The sequence below is a fragment of the Saccopteryx leptura genome, chromosome 7, assembly GCF_036850995.1.
Source record: "Saccopteryx leptura isolate mSacLep1 chromosome 7, mSacLep1_pri_phased_curated, whole genome shotgun sequence".
NCBI classification, from domain to species: Eukaryota; Metazoa; Chordata; class Mammalia; order Chiroptera; family Emballonuridae; genus Saccopteryx; species Saccopteryx leptura.
Window position 1 is genome coordinate 38,548,203 of NC_089509.1, and position 20,271 is coordinate 38,568,473.

Here is a 20,271-nt window from a genome sequence, read left to right on the forward strand (position 1 = left end):
AGTGAGCATCTGATTTTCTTTGGCCCATGGAATGTGGATGCAAGCAAAAACCTCAAAAGCCAGCTTAAGGTTGGCCATGTTTCTCTTTTCTTTCTTTACCTAACGATGTCTGATCTATGTTGGATATGTAATGGCTACAAAAAATAAACATTTCTTCCTTTATGTAAAACTGAGAGTTTATCTTACTAGAGCATAACCTAGTCTTTCCTCTTGAGGAGGAATGATTCTGTTGGACACAATTGGGTAAAATTACTGTGCAGAGTTTTAAAATTTTTGTCTTTCAATTGGCAGACTCTCTTTAGATGACTTCCATACATTGCATTATCTTTCTTTGATGAGTGCTTTACATATCATTCTGCCTGTGTATCTTCCAGAAACAGAGTCTGATAAGACAGTTTGGAGACAGGTGTTATTGGGATTCAAATCTGCAAAGTCTTCATGGGTTAGGACAGAATTCAAGGGGAAGGGTGAAGTGTACTACTCCAGCCCTTAGGAAAAGGCTCTTTCTGTGGGCTAGTTCTTGCATCCTCCTCTCACCTTTGTGGAATATTTCAAAGAGCAAAGTCAGGATGTGTTTAGCGGCAAAGGAACAAAGAAGACATTTATTTGGTCTGCCTCTTATTTTAAAAAGGTATTCCCAATATTGTAATTGGTGCAGCCACGTTCCCCAGGGTAGGAAACCAAGTTCAGGCTGGTAATGAGGAGTGGTTCTTTTCCCAGGATGTCCACCATACTTTGATCCCCTCAAGATTTAGCCACATGAAGCAGCTGTTCAAGAAATTGGGGATTTTTAACTTCCTAGCATCTCTATACTTGGAGACCCAATAAAAACTGCTGATGGTACTTAAAACATTTAAGGATAAGATATTAGAGAAAGACAAAAGGATGTGTGTCACTCCAATGCTACTTAAATTGATCATTTAATAGAGGACAAGAAATTTACAGAATTTTTTCTGTCTTGCAACAGAATGGAGACTATTTCTAAATTCCTCTGGAAATATTCCACTATGAAGTGTTATATAGAAATTTATGCATTTATTTCTACATGATAGTTAACTTTGACTTATATTGACTTTAGATCACCCTGGAATCCAACTACCTGGGTTTGAAATCTTACTCTGCCATTTAATTGGCTGTGTGACCTTGGGTAAGGTTTTTAAATTCCCCGTGACTCAGTTTCCTCATTTATAAAAGTTTCTTATCTCCTGTGATTGTTGTGAAAATTAGTACATGTAAAATGCCAGCTTAATAAAACATAATTCACTTATTGTTACCACCTGTATTCACAATGAAAACCCGTCAGGAGACCTCACATATCCTCATACACCCGAAGTAGCATTTCTTCATTTTCAATTCTTTCTTCCCTGTGCTTCCAGATTGGCTATGTCATACATTTATCAGAAGAACTGTAAAAACCATAGCTTTCTTTAAGCCTTCTTTCTTGTTATAGTCTCCCTACCAGCTATTTGCTCTCTAGCAACAAAGTTTTTAAAAATCCATTTATATTAATGGAAAAAAGAAGGTTTTTTTCTTTTGATATAGTTACTTGCTTTATTCGCACCAGCTCATGAGTCGAACTGACTTTCATTAGGTGGTTATCAACTACATGCAAGTGTTCTGATATTCACCACATTCATTTGTCATTAACATGCCTGACTGCATGTCACAGTACAATTTCCTTAGGGCAACAGGCTTGACCTGGGGACAGGACAGAACTGCTAATGAATTGGTGGAGGCTCAGGAAAGCTGGCCGTTAGGGGTGGACAAACATTCTAAAATACCGTCTGAAGTAGAGTGTAAAAATCAGGTTGGATCTCAGTGAGATTAAAGTTTGAGAGTTTTTTTTTTTTACTTTGTTTGTTTGTTTTATCACAGTGGGCAAGGTTTGGGCCAATAGGAGGTTCTAGGAAGGCCATGATTCCTGCTGGGTTTTCGTGTCTCGAGAGAAAGGATGGAAGGCTTGGTTGAGATAAGGTAAAGGATCTGGACGCATGGCACAGCCCTGGAGAACGTTTCTACAGGAGTCAGGGGAATGGGTCAGCACACAATTGTCCAAGGTAGAAGGCTAGGCCAAAATAAATTCTGGGGTCCTGTTTTGATGAAGGGATTAGATTAGGAAGGCTATAGTTCACCAGTCATTTTAGGACCAATGACACCGTTCCCTCAGGGATGCTTCCATATACTGAAGACAGGCTCAGAAGCCCAGCCTGGGTGGCTTAATGGATAAAGCATTGACCCGGTGCATCAGAGGTCATGGATTTGACCCCTGGTCGGGCACGTAGGAGAAGCAATCAATGAGCACATAACTAAATGGAACAACTAAGTGAAATGAGTTGGTGGTTCTCTCTCTCCCCCTTCCTCTTTTTCTCAAATCAATGGAAATTTAAAAAAATAAAAATAAAAAAGAAAAGAAAAGATGGGCTCAGACAGAACCACCAGGCCTGGCTGCCCTGGACCAGGGCCGGACTGTGAAGACAACTTGTAAGGAGACGACTCTCACTGGCAGCCTGGGTGAGCCTGACAGAAGCACAGAGTTTAATCTTTAATGTCTCGTTTTCTTCACCTCCTCAAAGTATAGCTTATTTTATTATTAAAGGGTCAAAAGCACAACCTCTGCTATTGTTAGCATCCAGCTGTTTGCTGACTTGTGTGGAAATAGACATTTGGAAGGAGCAGGTCCTTGACCTCATCAGCAGGTGTTGTTTCACTTTGTTGTATCTGGAAAAGACTTTCTGTAAAAGCCCTTATCCAAAATAAGGCTTGAACAGCATGTTTATTTTTAACCAGCAGTTTCAATGTTTATTTAAGTAAAATTAATTTAATTAGTTAGTAGGGGTAATTACAACTGTTATCTATTTTTTTAAATCCTATCAAATTTACTTTGGAGATTTAAGGTAAATAGTGGTTAAATCCTTAAATCTTTTATTTTTTTATTTTACATTTTTTTTATTTATTCATTTTTTTAGAGAGAGGAGACACAGAGAGAGAAAGAGACAGAGAGAGGAAAGAGATAGAAAGAACAGAGAGAGGAGCAGGAAGCATCAACTCCCATATGTGCCTTGACCGGGCAAGCCTGGGATTTTGAATCGCCGACCTCAGCGTTCCAGGTCGACGCTTTTACCCACTGCACCACCACAGGTCAGGCAAATCCTTAAATCTTAATAGCATGTTTTAGAAGACTACATTGTTCTATGAGGGCTTAATTAGGATTTTCTAAGTAAAAAATAGAAATGATAAAAAAAAAACTTTAATGTGTTTAAATTTTCACATCTCATTTTTTTTATACATGAAGACATTTGCTTTAAGTGATATATTTAAAATGATTCTTTTAAGCAAGTTATTTTTGTTAATGTTTGTTTTATTAATTTTTAAAGAGAGAGAAAGGGAAAGAGGGAGAGATAGACAGGAATATTGAGCTACTTCTGTATGTGCTTTGACTGGGGATCGAACCAGCAACCTCTGTGCTCTGGAACATTGCTCTAAACAGCTAAGCCATCCAGCCAGGGTTTGAGAAATTCATGTTTTTTATTTTGTTTTTTGTGGTTTTTTTTTGTATTTTTCTGAAGTTGGAAACGGGGAGGCAGTCAGACAGACTCCCGCATGAGCCCGACCGGGATCCACCGGGCATGCCCACCAGGGGACGATGCTCTGCCCATCTGGGGCGTTGCTCTGTTGCAATCAGAGCCATTCTAGTGCCTGAGGCAGAGGCCAAGGAGCCATTCTCAGCTCCCGGGCCAACCTTGCTCCAATGGAGCCTTGGCTGCAGGAGGGGAAGAGAGAGACAGAGAGGAAGGAGAGGGGGAGGAGTAGAGAAGCAGATGGGCGCTTCTCCTGTGTGCCCTGGCCGGGAATCGAACTCGGGACTCCTGCACGCCAGGCCAACACTCTACCACTGAGCCAACTGGCCAGGGACAAGAAATTCATGTTTTAAATGAAAATTTTTTTGTCAAAATGAAATGATACCTTATTGTTATCTAAGGCATATTATTGTTTCTCAGGGGAATGAGAAAAATTCAACCAATGACTTGAGAGATTTTATCATTCTTTGACCCTTGAGGATCAAAAAAAAGAAAGGAAGAAAGAAATGTATATATGGCTATGCAAGTATATGTGTTATGGCCAAAACTTGGAATATATGATCTTTGACAATAGATTGCAAAATTTATAACTAACTTAAACAGCTGGCTTAGAAACAAAGTGTCATATAGAAAATGAAAATCTCTCCTTGTAAGTCAAACAATGCTGCTAGTAGTCAAATGCTGCATTAGATGGCTAAACATAGACTTGCTGACTTCCAAATACATGTTGGTAATTAGCCAACTGAAACAACTGAAGTCAACATTATCTAACAAATGTTACCTCTTTGAAATTCAGACACAACATTTTGGTGACAGACTGATTTTAAGTCAGTGTGGAAATTGTTTTTGAAATACATTAAAGTGTTTTTCTCTTTTGCATTTCCATGTATATGATCTGACAAGTTAGTCTGATTTATCCATTTGCTTCATATAGCTTTAGATGAAGAAACTAAGGTATTTATTTATTTATTTATTCATTTTTAGAAAGGGAAGAGTGGGAAAGAAAGAAAAAGAGAGAGAGAAGGGGAGAGAAGGGGGGAGGAGCAGGAAGCTTCAACTCCCATATGTGCCTTGAATGGGCAAGCCCAGAGTTTTGAACTGGTGACCTCAGCGTTCCAGGTCAGTGCTTTATCCACTGCGCCACTGCAGGTTAGGCAAGAAACTAAGGTTTTGAGTAGAGAAAGTAATTATGAAAGCTAGAATTTATTAAGAGACAAAATAATTTTCAAAATTTAGCATTTTTCTTTCCTTCCTTCCTTCCTTTTTTCCTTCCTTCCTTCCCTCCCTCCCTCCCTCCCTCCCTCCCTCCCTCCCTCCCTCCCTCCCTCCCTCCCTCCCTCCCTCCCTCCCTGGCAATTCTCTCCCCATCTAGGGCAGCTGCTCTGTTGCTTAGCAACTGAGCTACTTTAGCACCTGAGGCAAAGCCATGGAGTCATCCTCAGCATCCAAGCAATGGGGCCAACTTGCTCGAACCCGTTAGAGCCATGGCTGTAGGAGGAGGGGAGAAAAAGAGAGATAAAGAGATGGGGGAGGGTTGGAGAAGCAGATGGTCACTTTTCCTGTGTGGCCTAACTAGGAATCGAACCTGAGACTTCCACAGGCTAGGCCGACACTCTACTGCTGAGCCAACCGGCCAAGGCCTACTTTAGCATTTTTCATGTGTATTTAGTTTGCCTATTCAGTAACCAATGATTTCCCTTTCTCCTTTCTAACAGCACCCTGCCTTGGGCGAGTTACTCCACTGTGGAGAAAGGCTCACTTCTCATGAGCCTTAAGGAAGGTGTAAGCCAGCACCAGCCCAAGGCTGAATCATGGCTGGTCTGAGCTAATTGTGGTATTCTCCTTCCCTTTCCCAAAGATTAATCTAGGGATATGCACATCTAAGAATCGATATGCTGATAATATTTCCACTCAAGGTTTTCTTCCTTTAAAGAGTCACAGCAGTGTTGTTTTGGCAACCAGTTGAATACATGAATTGTCTAAATGATTATATCAGTTGATTATTAGTGAGGATGAGTTTAAAAAGGCATGTGGTATATAAAATAATTAAGTACTGTCCATTAATCTAATTATCATTAATAACTAATTGTTATGAAATTTTTTTAAAAACCACCCCATGTGTTCACTAGAATGAAGTCCTATTCAGATGGAGGCATAATATACGGAAAATGTGAAGCAGACCATTTGTTGCAGCAATTTGTACTTGAGAGTCTAGGCTAAGACTGTCCTTTGCTACCTGGGAGAGACTGACTGCATCAGCCTTGGGGAGGGCGCCCGCGAGCGACAGCGTCTGGGTAACTCCTCTGGGCCAACTTTGCTTTTCATGTAGCAGAGGTAGGAACCCCAAATTCAAGGATTTCTCTGAAGTACAGAGGCAGAAAGTTAGCCAAGACTTTGGGTGGGAAGCTTGCCAGAAAAAGTAGTGAGTCAAGGACAGAAAGGTAGTGACTGCAGTATCCAAGGACCTTTTGACTGACTACTTAAGATTCACAGCCAGCGCATAGGGGGGTTGCAACGCCTTGGAGAGCTGAGGGTTTCAGGCCAGTAGAGAGGACCACTGGGCTCTGACCCAGCCAAAGGAGAATAGATCATGAGTTTGTTCTCTAGGATAGATATTAACAGTGGGGACCAAAAGGGTTGCTAATTATTAGGCAGACAAGAAATAAGAGACTCCTTTATTATGCCAGCAATGGATTCAGTAAGCCATGCCCAGATGACATCTTGGAAAGAGTAGGGAGAAGGTGAGGAATGTTTTGAAATACTCTTAGGAAGAGGAAACAGACCTGAAAAACCCTGAATTATAAACCCAGAGAACAATTAAAATGAGGAATATGGATAAATAAAAGCTGGATAAAGTCTAATTAAATTTGTAACACAGTTCTAACACAAATTGTTTATTTAATTTCAGTGATTAGACCCTTATCTGCCTAACAGAGGAAAAGCCAAACTTTCTCTGGGAGGGTGTGCTATCATCTAAGGTCTCTAAGGTTCTTTTATACACAGTGTCCAGCATAAATTAAAAATTTAAAGGACATGTGAATAGAAAATAAAAGTAGAGCTCCAATTATTCAGCTCTTATGTGGTTACTAGAAGAGAACTGAAAAGTAATATGACTGATATGTTAAAGAGAATGGAAGAAAAGATAAACAAAATGAAATATACAGAGAATTGCTACCTATAAAAATAATCTAATGCACATTCTAGAACTGAGAAATATAAAATTTAAAATTAAGAACTCATTGGGGCCCTGGCTAGTGGCTCAGTGGATAGAGTATTGGCCCAGTATGTGGAAGTCCTGGGTTTGATTCCCAGTCAGGGCACACAGGAGAAGTGACCAGCTGCTTTTCTTCCCTTTCCTTTCCCTCTTTTCTTCCACTTGTCCTCCTATAGCAAACCAGTGGCTCGATTGTTTTGAACATGGCCCCAGGTACTGAGGATAGTTCACTTAGTCCCGATCAGGCAAGTCAGTCTCAGGTGCTAAAAATAGCTCTGTACTGAAGCGTTGGCCATAGATAGGGTTGTCAGGTGTATCCTGGCTGGGGTGCATGTGGGAGCCTGTCTCACTATCTCTCCTTCTCTCAAAAAAAAAGAAAGAAAAAACCCAGAAGAACTCATTGGATTGGCCTACCAGCAGATTAGACACAGAAAAAAACTAGTGCATTCAAAGGTAGATCAAATATATCACTATATATTTATATAATATCTATATCTATCATGTGTATTTATATAATATAATTATATATAATTATAAACATATAAATTAGTTATATAATATGTAAATATATCCTCAGAAGAACTAGAGAAGTAACAATTGAAGATAACTGAGAATATTCCAAAAATGACAAAAGATTTCAATCTACAAATTTAAAGAGCTGAGAAAATTCCATGGAGAAAAATACAGGAAAAACTATAATTCACATAGGAAATTACATCATAAGTAAACTTCTAAAAACCAAGAAGAAAAAATAAATCTTTTTTTTTTTTTTTTTTTTTTAATAAATTTTTATTGATGTTAATGGGATGACATTAATAATTCAGGGTACATATATTCAAAGAAAACATGTCTAGGTTATTTTGTCATTAAATTATGTTGCATACCCCTCACCCAGAGTCAGATTGTCCTCCGTCATCCTCTGTCTAGTTTTCTCTGTGCCCCTCCCCCTCCCCCTAACTCTCTCCCTCCCTCCCTCCTGAGTCCTCCCTCCCCCCACCCCTGGTAACCACCACACTCTTGTCCATGTCTCTTAGTCTCGTTTTTATGTTCCACCAATGTATGGAATCATGTAGTTCTTGTTTTTTTCTGATTTACTTATTTCACTCCGTATAATGTTATCAAGATCCCACCATTTTGCTATAAATGATCTAATGTCATCATTTCTTATGGCTGAGTAGTATTCCATAGTGTATATGTGCCACATCTTCTTTATCCAGTCTTCTATTGAAGGGCTTTTTGGTTGTTTCCATGTCTTGGCCACTGTGAACAATGCTGCTATGAACATGGGGCTACATGTGTCTTTACGTATCAATGATTCTGAGGTTTTGGGGTATATACCCAGTAGAGGGATTGCTGGGTCATAAGGTAGTTCTATTTGCAGTTTTTTGAGGAACCACCATACTTTCCTCCATAGTGGTTGTACTACTTTACATTCCCACCAACAGTGTATGAGGGTTCCTTTTTCTCCACAGCCTCTCCAACATTTGTTATTACCCGACTTGTTGATAATAGCTAATCTAACAGGGGTGAGGTGGTATCTCATTGTAGTTTTGATTTGCATTTCTCTAATAACTAATGAAGCTGAGCATCTTTTCATATATCTGTTGGCCATTTGTATTTCTTCCTGGGAGAAGTGTCTGTTCATGTCCTCTTCCCACCTTTTTATTGGATTGTTTGTTTGTTTGTTGTTGAGTTTTATGAGTTCTTTGTAAATTTTGGATATTAGGCCCTTATCTGAGCTGTCGTTTGAAAATATCAGTTCCCATTTAGTTGGCTGTCTGTTTATTTTGATATCAGTTTCTCTTGCTGAGCAAAAACTTCTTAGTCTGATGTAGTCCCATTCATTTATCTTTGCCTTCACTTCTCTTGCCATTGGAGTCAAGTTCATAAAATGTTCTTTAAAGCCCAGATCCATGAGTTTAGTACCTATGTCTTCTTCTATGTACTTTATTGTTTCAGATCTTATATTTAGGTCTTTGATCCATTTTGAATTAATTTTAGTACACGGGGACAGGCTGTAGTCGAGTTTCATTCTTTTGCATGTGGCTTTCCAGTTTTCCCAACACCATTTGTTGAAGAGGCTTTCTTTTCTCCATTTTGTGTTGTTGGCCCCTTTATCAAAGATTATTTGACCATATATATGTGGTTTTATTTCTGGGCTTTCTATTCTGTTCCATTGGTCTGAGTGTCTATTTTTCTGCCAATACCATGCAGTTTTGATTATTATGGCCCTATAATATAGTTTAAAGTCAGGTATTGTAATGCCCCCAGCTTCATTCTTTTTCCTTAGGATTGCTTTGGCTATTCGGGGTTTTTTATAGTTCCATATAAATCTGATGATTTTTTGTTCCATTTCTTTAAAAAAAGTCATAGGAATTTTGATGGGAATTGCGTTAAATTTATATATTACTTTGGGTAATATGGCCATTTTAATTATATTTATTCTTCCTATCCAAGAACAAGGAATATTTTTCCATCTCATTGTGTCTTTTTCTATTTCTCTTAGCAATGCCTTGTAGTTTTCTTTATATAGGTCCTTTACATTCTTTGTTATGTTTATTCCTAGGTATTTTATTTTTTTTGTTGCAAACGTGAAGGGGATTGTTTTTTTGAGTTCGTTTTCTAATATTTCATTGTTGGCATATAGAAATGCTATGGACTTCTGTATGTTAATTTTGTATCCTGCGACCTTACTGTATTGGTTTATTGTTTCTAGTAATCTTTTTGTGGAGTCCTTTGGGTTTTCGATGTATAGGATCATATCATCAGCAAAAAGTGATACCTTTACTTCTTCTTTTCCGATATGGATGCCTTTTATTTCTTTGTCTTGTCTGATTGCTCTGGCCAGCACTTCTAGCACCACGTTAAATAAGAGTGGAGAGAGTGGACACCCCTGTCGTGTTCCTGATTTAAGTTGGAAAGTCCTCAGTTTTATGCCATTTAATATGATGTTGGCTGATGGTTTATCATATATGGCCTTTATTATGTTGAGATATTTTCCTTCTATACCCATTTTGTTGAGAGTCTTAAACATAAAATTGTGTTGTATTTTATCAAAAGCCTTTTCTGCATCTATTGATAAGATCATGTGGTTTTTGTTCTTTGTTTTGTTGATATGATGTATTACATTAACTGTTTTACGTATGTTGAACCATCCTTGAGATTCTGGGATGAATCCCACTTGATCATGGTGTATTATTTTTTTAATATGTTGTTGTATTCGATTTGCCAGTATTTTGTTTAGTATTTTAGCATCTGTATTCATTAGAGATATTGGTCTGTAGTTTTCTTTTTTTGTGCCATCCTTGCCAGGTTTTGGTATGAGGGTTATGTTGGCCTCATAAAATGTGTTTGGAAGTATTGCTTCTTCTTCAATTTTTTGGAAGACTTTGAGTAGAATAGGAACCAAGTCTTCTTTGAATGTTTGATAGAATTCACTAGTATAACCATCTGGACCTGGACTTTTATTTTTGGGGAGGTTTTTAATAGTTTTTTCTATTTCCTCCCTGCTGATTGGTCTGTTTAGGCTTTCTGCTTCTTCATGACTCAGTTTAGGAAGGTTGTATTGTTCTAGGAATTTATCCATTTCTTCTAGATTGTTGTATTTGGAGGCATATAGTTTTTCATAGTATTCTACAATAATTCTTTGTATATCTAATAAATCTTAAAATAAATCTTAAAAGTAACCAGAGGGAAGAAAAAAGACATATATACCTTTAAGACAATAGGCTAAATAATGCTGAATTTTCAACAGTAACTATGAAATTAGAAAAATAAGTGACGTTTTTTAATAGTACAAGAAAGCAATTACAAGTCTATATTTCTATAACCTGTGAAAATATACTTCAGAAAAGAAGGCAAAATATTTTCAAGCAACAAAACTTGAGAGAATTCATCACAAGTATATCCAATCCATAAGAAATTCTTCAGGAAGTTCTTTAGTCAGAAAGGACATAATCACAGAATGAAGACAGAAGTTCAAGGAGGAATGAAGAGAACTGGGAGGTGTAATTATGTAGGTAAATACAAATAACATTGACTGTTTAAAACAATAATAAAAATGTCCTTTGTGACTTATAAAACATGTAGAAGTAAAAGGCATGACAATAAATATCAAAAAAAAGCTAAAACGTTTAAAGAAAAAGCAAAAAGGGGGTAAAAATTTAACTATTGTATGTTTCTTAAATTTTGAGGTACATAGTAGAAGCTGATTGATTATGTTCATAATCTCTATTATAATTGCTAAAATTAATACAAAAATAGATAACTAAGAGCTAATAGAGGAGATAAAATAAAAATATACTTAATTCTCAAAGAAGGAAGGAAAGAAATACAATAATGAAGAACTACTAGAATAAATAAAGCACACACACACACAAATGATGCGATGGCACACTTATATGCTAGTATTATATACAAATTATGCTAAAAGGAAATAGATAATATATGTTCCAGTTAAAGGAAAATATTTCATATCATATTAAAAATAACCCAACTCGATGTTGTTTATATACACTTTAATTATAAAAACACACATACAGGGGTCCTCGGGTTATACAGCACAGTTCTGTTCTTACGACAGTGATGTAACCTGAATTTTGGTGTAAGTTGAAACACACCCTAGCCTAAGTTCTTACCTATCCTAACACAGTTGTAAAATCATAAATTAGAACATAAGAGCACAAGTAAGCCACAGAAAAAGGAAAAGAACACAAATATACTGTATTATACATTGTACCATTGTAACAGAAAACACGACAAAAAATGAGTGTAAAAAAAAATTCTTTACCTTTATTCCTGTGGTTGGCTTGCACACTGGAAGGGACATTGCAAGGTGGGAGAGAGTGGCCTATTGGGAGGAGGAAGCTGGAGAGGCAGGAGAACCAGAAGGTGCTGGAGATACTGTATCAGGTGAATCAGGATTCCTAAGGAACATGCAGGAGACAATGGAGATGATTCTACCTGTACTACAGGTGTTTCATCTTGAGAAGCAGCTGATATAGCTGATACAGGATCTCTTGCAGGCATCTCTACTTTCTTAAGAATTGTTCCAGGCTAGTCTAGAAGGTTGATGACTTCTTCTCTTCTAAAATCTGCCTATAGCATCGCAAGGCATCCATAACAGCTCTGTAGACCTTCTTGAATCTGTCATCACTGGGGTTCTAAGACTGAAATTTTGCCAACTCATCTTCTACCATAGAAAAACCTTCTGCCTGACCAGGCAGTGGTGCAGTGGATAGAACGTCAGACTGGGACGTGGAGGACAGAGGTTCAAATCCTCAAGATCCTCAGTCTGAGTGCAGGCTCATCTGGTTTGAGCAAATCTCACCAGCTTGAACCCAAGGTCTCTGGCTTGAGTGAGGAGTCACTCAGTCTGCTGTAGCCCCCTGGTCAAGGCACATATGAGAAAGCAATCAATGAGAAACAAAGGTGCTGCAACAAAGAATTGATGCTTCTCCTTTCTCTCCCTTCCTGTCTATCTGTCCCTATCTGTCCCTCTCTCTGTCTCTGTCTCTGTCTCTCTCTCTCTCTCACACACACACACACACACACAAGAAAAACCTCTGCCAAACTGTTGGTAGTAAATCTCTTGAGTTCTAGGGTTTCTATCTCTTCCTCTTTGATCAGCTGCTGCTCCAGCTGAATGAGGTCCTCAGTAGACAGCTCCTCTCCATGTGATGCCAGTAACTCTGTTACATTCATCATGATGGCTTTCTTCTTCATTGAAGCACTACCATCTGAAGACTCTGACTTTTGTTTAGGAGCCATGATAAGGGCCAAGACAAAGCAACACAAATGGAACACTTGTACTTTTAACAGTACAAAATGGCATAAGTAAGTGTATTGGGGGATGCCAACTTCATGCATTACTGTGTATTCTTCCACCATGCACAACCAAACTAGTTCACCCATGTAGTCCATAAATACAACACTAATGGCGTAAACTGAAACACATCTCAATTTTTTAAAGTTTTTATGGGCGAGAACATCATAAACTCAAAACATTATATGTTGAGACTGTCATAACCCAAGGACCCTTCCCTCCATAAATAGAAAGTTCAAGTATGAAGAAATATATACCATGTGATCACTAACTGAAATAGAAGTTAGTGGGTAGGTTTTAATGTAAAAGTATAGAAATGAAGAGGAAAGTTCATAAAGTTTAAATGGTCAGTTTTCTACTTGTTAAGATTTTTTGAAACATAGACACAAAAATTGATGGAACTAGAAGAAAAGACAGACACATTCACACCATAGTTAGTTGGGTTAATAAATCTCTCTAAGAAATGATAGCGTAAATAGACAAAAAAAAAAAAAAAAAAAAACAAAAACAACAAAAACCCAGCAAAGATATGGAGACCTAATCAAAATAACCAACTTGATCTAAATGACATACTTAGAATACTGCATCTAACTACTACAGAGTACACATTCTTTCCAAGTGCACGTGAAACATAGCAAAACAGACCTTCTGCTGAACAGAATGAGTGTTAACAAATTTTACAGGATTACAGTCATACAGACTGTATCATACTGATTACAGTGTAATTAATCAAGAAATCAATAACAGAACAATAACTAGACATTTATAAATGTTTAAAAATTAAGTATATTTCTAAATAATATATGGAAAAGATGATTAAAATTAGAAAAAAATTGAACTGAATAATAATAAATATATGACATGTTAATAAATATATGACAATAAGAATATATGACATGGGATGTTACTGAAGCAGGACATAGGGGGAAATTTATAGCTTGAAAAGTATAAGGATAAAAGAAGGAAGATTAAGAACAAATTATCTAAGGTTCTACCTCAAGAAACTAGAAAAATAAGTGCAATTAATTTAGAAAGAAAGAAGAAAGAAGGAAATAATGAAGTCAGTTAAACACAGGAAATTATAAATGATGAAATTGAGTTCTTTGAAAATATTAATGAAATTAATAAACCTCTCTCTACGTAGACAAGGAAAATAAAACAAGTAATAGCAAAAATGAAAAAGGAATGATTACTATAGATTCTTTCTATAGTACAGAGAATGATTATATATCTACAGAGATATAAAAATAAGTTGATATGAAAGTTTTTTTATGATAATCTAAATTGTATAATTTAGATGGAATAGAAAAACACATTTTTTCAGGACTGTCACAGAAGAAATGAAAAAATGCGAATGGTACTATATCTGTTAAAGTAAATTGAATACAAATTTAAACCATTTATGGAAAGAAAAATTTCTAGCTTATATGCATTCACTGCGTAATTCTTTCAAATATTTTAAAAAATACTAGCAGTCTTATACATACATTTGAAAATAGGTAAGAAGAGAATACTGTCCTATTCCTTAACAAGGAAGAATATACTGATCCCAAACTCCACATAGACGTAATAATAAAAGAAAATTGTCAGCCAATATCTGTATAAACTTAGATACAAAAATTCTAAACAAAATATCAACAAATCAAATTCAGAAAAGAAAGACTAATATGTTGTGGTCAAGTAGGATTTATTTTGGAAATGCAATGTTGGTTTACTATTTAAAAAGTAATCAATGTAATTAAACAAATTAGCACAATCAATAGATGCGTTAAAAAAGCATTTGATAAAATTCAAAATTCAATGCTCATTCATAATTCTTTTTTTTTTTTTTTTTTTTTTTTTTTGAGAGAAGCAAGAAGAGCTTGACAGAATCATCGAGCTGCTCCTGTAAGTGCCCTGACCTCGGGGAATCGAACTGGCAACTTCTGTGCTCCAGCACAATGCTCCAATCAACTGAGCTATCTGCCAGGGCTTTTTTCCCTAAATTTATTGATTGATTTTTAGAGAGACAAAGGAAGGGAGATAGGGCAGGGAGAAGGGAAGCATTCGAGTGTTGTTCCACTCAGTCCTGTATTCATTGGTTGCTTCCCGTGTGTGCCCTGACTGGGAATCGAATCTGCAACCTTGTCATTTTGGGATGATGCTCTTAACCTACTGAGCTAACTAACCAGCCAGGGCCTCATTTATGATTTTGAAAACCTCCACAATGTAGTAATAAAAGAAACATTTCTCAACCTAAAAAAGAGTATATGCACAAAGAAAAACTTATGGCTAAAATCATAGCTAGTGGTAAAAATAGTAAACATTTTATTTTCACTCTGGAATTATGAAGAAAGTGAAGTCCAAGATGACCACTTGTAATCACATTGTTTTAGAGGTTCTAGTCATTGCAATAAGAGAAAAATTGGAAGGAAGAAAGAAAAACTGCCATGAAATGTAAATGATACAGTTACTAATGTAGAAAATCTAAAAGGATTTGCCAGACTAGACTAATTAGCATAAGTACATAACAAGTATGCTGAATACAAATCAATGTTCTAAGTCAATTACTTCTATATAATAACAGTGTAAAACAAAACTTTGAAAATACCATTTACCAAAGGATCAGAAAACATCAAATTCTAAGGAATGAATGTATAAGAGATATGTAAGATCTATTCTACACGAAAAACTACAAAACGCTCTCAGAAATTAAAGACCTAAATAAAAGGAGTTATATTTCATGTTCATTGAAGGGAAGACTCAATAGAAAACACAACTGTTCAATTGAAGTTAAGACACCAATTTTCCTCAGATTGCTCTGTAGATTCAAAGCAGTCCCCAAATCCCATTTTGTAGAAACAAGCAAATATTCATGTAAATTTTAAATCAACACTCATGTTAAATTCACTTGTTAGCTTTTTTAGTTTGTAGATTATTTTTGAATTTTCTACATTCATATTCTGTGTGTCTCTTAGTCGACAGATTAAAGCACACAAATTTTGGAGTCAGGATATCTATTGAATTTCTATCGCAGACCTTTTGGGAAGACCCTTAAAAGTCAGGAAAATGTTTGACCTTCAGTTTCTGCCTAGAGAGAGTGGAGATTGGGCTACACTGTCTCTAAGGTCTTGTGCAGGTATAAATTTTGTAAATCAAGTACAAATAGAGACTTTTCTATACATACCAATGGCTAATCATAATATCTAAGATAAATCTAGAAACATTGAAATTTTGATTCTTAAGAAAGAGAAATAACTAGAAAACTGCTGTTTCTTCACATATCAATTCTTAATTGTATGGCTTTCTTGTTGTTCTGAACTACAAAATGCTAATTTCTTCACACTGAACCAAAAATATTAATGTAAAAAATTTTTATTTTTAATTTTGAGAAAATATAATTTTACCCCCTTTTGAGAGATTTTAGGTCATCTGTTATAATATAAAAATGATAGATGGTTATCAAAGAGTCTCTTTCCTGTGGGTAGGTACCATTTGTGTGATAGCATTTGTGAGCCATTTGTGTGGGCCTGTGCATTGGCTCTGACTCGTCCTTGTTCTGACCACAGCACTGCCTCTGACCGTTATCTAAGGATGGGTGCCACCCTGAGGACCCTGAGACTTCTCTTGCCTCTTATAAATGTGCTGTCATTAAATACTCCTGGGCTGGTCTTAAGCCATACTGGATGAGGACAGAAATTCTTTGAGCAAATACAGTATAAAACATTTAAAATTGGAAGCACATTAAATGAAATGGTGTTAAAGTAATTTCAAGGGAAAATTGGATATAATTCTAAAATGTGTTAAAATTTAGCATTAGTATAATAACAGAGAACAAGAAAAAAGAGTGCTGTTCAAAATGTAACTCTCCATGTTAGATATACAGAACATGGATGCGTCCAGTAACAACTGCTTGAAGCAGGTATATTCAACTTTTCCAACTCCAGGAGCTTTTACTTCTGATATGACTGAAAAAAAAAATGTATGTTGGAGGCAGAGAAAACTATATACTTAAAATTACCCTTCAAAGTAACAATTTTAAAATAATAAATTTGCTTGGGAGGTAGAAAGGGGAAGGAATGATGAAAAAAAAGTATTGGATTATGGGAGGAATATTTTTTTCCAATGCAATATTTGTTCTCTCTACCATGGTTATAATTTAAGTTATTGATCTCTTCCTTTTCTATTATTTTTTTTGCAGATACATAGCTCATTACAAGTTTCCATTACCTTGCTTTCCTTTTTTCCCTTCATTGCTTTTTAGAATCCTATGGAGATCCATACTCCTGTTTTTTCTTGCCAGATCAAGGTTAATGAAACAAAGCTATGGCGGTTGTAGTTTTTACCTTTCTCAGAAAGTTTGGGATGATAAAGTCAATCATTAAGAATTTTATTAGTATGATTTAATCCCACTGAGTGGCACTGCCCTTTGATCTAGGCAAAGATGACCTCTGTCCCTGAAGCACACAGGTCAGGGACCCTTGACTTTGGAAAGACTTTATCAAAATTTTCTAAGTCCTCTTTCAAATCATGGGACTGAATAGAACTGTTAATGCCTGCAGATGTGATACCCCAGAAATTTATGTAAGTCCTGATTCTGTTTTTCTTTTTTGTTTGTTTGTTTTTTTAAATTTTTTTAAATTTTATTTTATTTATTCATTTTAGAGAGGAGAGAGAGAGAGGAGAGAGAGAAGGGGGAGGAGCTGGAAGCATCAACTCCCATATGTGCCTTGACCAGGCGAGCCCAGGGTTTCAAACCGGCAACCTCAGCATTTCCAGGTCGACGCTTTATCCACTGTGCCACCACAGGTCAGGCTTTTTTTTTTCTTTTTTCTTTTATAAGACACTCTTATACCCTTTACTCTGTAAGGATAAGGTTGACGAGTTGTCCAGAAATGTTCTGTGATTTACTCCAGTGGGTTCATCCCAGGGTCCTCTGGCCTGAAACTGGTTCCGGAAGGGCATTCTGGCATGCAGATAGCTCCTTCTGGCTGGTGCGAGATTTCTTTCATGGGTGTGTTTAATAGTAAGCCATCAGAAAGGGTTACATTATGATATTGGGTGACTCTCTTTCACAGGCAAGAAGAGTTTATGACTCTGGGCCACTAATGCTCCACCACTTCCTCTCTAGCTGAACAGATATTCTTTGAGCAAATGGGGCTGCTGTTATTCTATCCCCAGGTTACTTGTCTATGCTGCCACAGATGGTGCTATGTGGTCAAAATGGAAACTGATCACTTTCTAGGAATGACATGATTACGGTCTAATTTAAGAGAAGAGGTGGTTAGAAGATAGGTTGCCCTATATGTATGCTATAAAATTCAGAACAGTAAGTTTATCATTCCCAGAAGAATCAATTATCATTGACATTTTTCTGCCTAGTCTGGGTAGACGTGCATTGAGAGTTATCATCATGGAAGCAGCGTAAGAACCTTTGAGAGAGTCACTGGAAGTCAGTATTCATGAAAAGTGTGGGGAAGGTTTCACTAGGTGCTCTGGATACTGGAACCGGCCTCCAGGGGATGGGGCTGAGAGACCAAAGAAAGAGCCGACAACTCCAGAGTTGAAGAATTTATTAAAGGAACTATGGACAGAAGCAGAGTCTTGGGCAGCAGTGGGATGGTGGCTCTCTGCTCCTAAAAGGGGGTGGGGCCCGATGTATACAGACTCGAGAAACGCAGGTGGCTGCTTGGTGGCTACATGATTGTTAAGATTTGTATATTCCGAGGCGGTAAACAACATACCTATGTTAAAAATATTCCAAATTTCAGGCGATACAGGCCTACCCTTCCTGGGTGAACTAGAGTCACTGAGGGTAACTTGTTTCTTTTTTTTTCTTTTTTTTTTTTTTTTGTATTTTTCTGAAGCTGGAAACGGGGAGAGACAGTCAGACAGACAGACTCCCGCATGCGCCCGACCGGGATCCACCCGGCACGCCCACCAGGGGGCGACGCTCTGCCCACCAGGGGGCGACGCTCTGCCCCTCTGGGGGCATCGCTCTGCCGCGACCAGAGCTACTCTAGCGCCTGGGGCAGAGGCCAAGGAGCCATCCCCAGCGCCCGGGCCATCTTTGCTCCGATGGAGCCTTGGCTGCGGGAGGGGAAGAGAGAGACAGAGAGGAAGAAGGGGGGGGGAGGTGGAGAAGCAAATGGGCGCTTCTCCTATGTGCCCTGGTCGGGAATCGAACCCGGGTCCCCTGCACGCCAGGCCGACGCTCTACCGCTGAGCCAACCGGCCAGGGCGAGGGTAACTTGTTTCTTAAGATGGTGTCAGTCATGTCAAGCACCAGAAACCATTTTGTTTAACAGAAGATGAGGATTGACGCAGTACCATGAGTAATGATGTGAGCAGTATTCAATAAGTAGTAGTAGTGAATTGCAGAGGCAACAAGATCTATGTTGTTTCCATACGTATATGTTTTGAGAGCCATGGTATTGTGGGTAATAACATCATCATTACCTTTTTCTCACAATGGTAAATATGAAATTAGACAGGAAGGGCACATTTGACAATAAAGAACATGATGAGATTTTGTTCCTGTACCTGAATAGGAATAGATGTTGCCTAAACTGAAAATTTTCTCATGCAATGATTGGACAATAAAAAAATATTTAAGTACTTTTTCTTTACTCATCTTTCTAAATATTTATTGATGAAGTCATATTTCACATAGACCCATAATTTTATAATGCATCTTAAATAAAATTGCTTATATAAACAGGGGCCCCCACAAATCCTAGGGACAACCTGGTAGAGATAAATAAGTAAAGATGACTTTGGAATTGATATTAATTTCCTGGCCTCTGGGCTTTATCTGCGAGGCTATAGTCAGGTGTATGAGAGTTTTGTGAATAAATTGAATCATGAAGGGTATACTAAGATAAGCTAAGACTGCAGTATTGCCAGGGTGGACAACAAGAATTGTCATTGAGAAAACCAAGTAGATAGCAGTTTCCTTCAAAGACTTGAGGTTGGGAGGGCTGGAAATATAAGGTGGTCAGAAGAATTGGAAGCATGTTGAGACAATGTAAAGAGCAGGTCACTTGCATAACTCAGAATAGGCCATTAATGATTAGCACGCTCTGTGGAAACTATTTATGTAGGGTGTGACCAGTACAATGGAGCAGAAGTGGCCCTTAGAGGAACCATTGTCAGTTGGATCTGGAAATTAAGACTGTGTGCTCCTTGAAGGCAGTTATTCACTTTACTTATCACTGGGAGTCACAGAATCCACCTCCTTGCTTAAAACATAGCAAAATCTCAGGAGATACTTGTTGGATGAATGCATGAAAACACTCAATAGAAAGAAGAAGATTTTGTGATTTTATGGACTGGAAAAAAAACAGAATGCAGATCTACCAAAGTTGCTTTAAATTTTCATAAGAATGTTTGCTTCCACTTAAACTGGAAAAAAAAAAAGTGAATTGATGTAGCCAAATTAGAGTTTGGAGTCCTGAAAGAAGCAGATCAGCACAAGGGACATGTCCTGCAGCAAAGTTAGGACAGGTTTTTGTTTTTCCTGAGAGCCCCCACTTCCACAAAAAAAGCAGCGTTAAATCCGCAAGCTTACTGGGAGGTGATGATACACTCTCTTACTGTCAGGGCCATCATTTTCTTGTGGCTCAAGACACAAAGTTAACTACAACTTTCCTTCATAGTTTTCCTTGTGTTTCCAT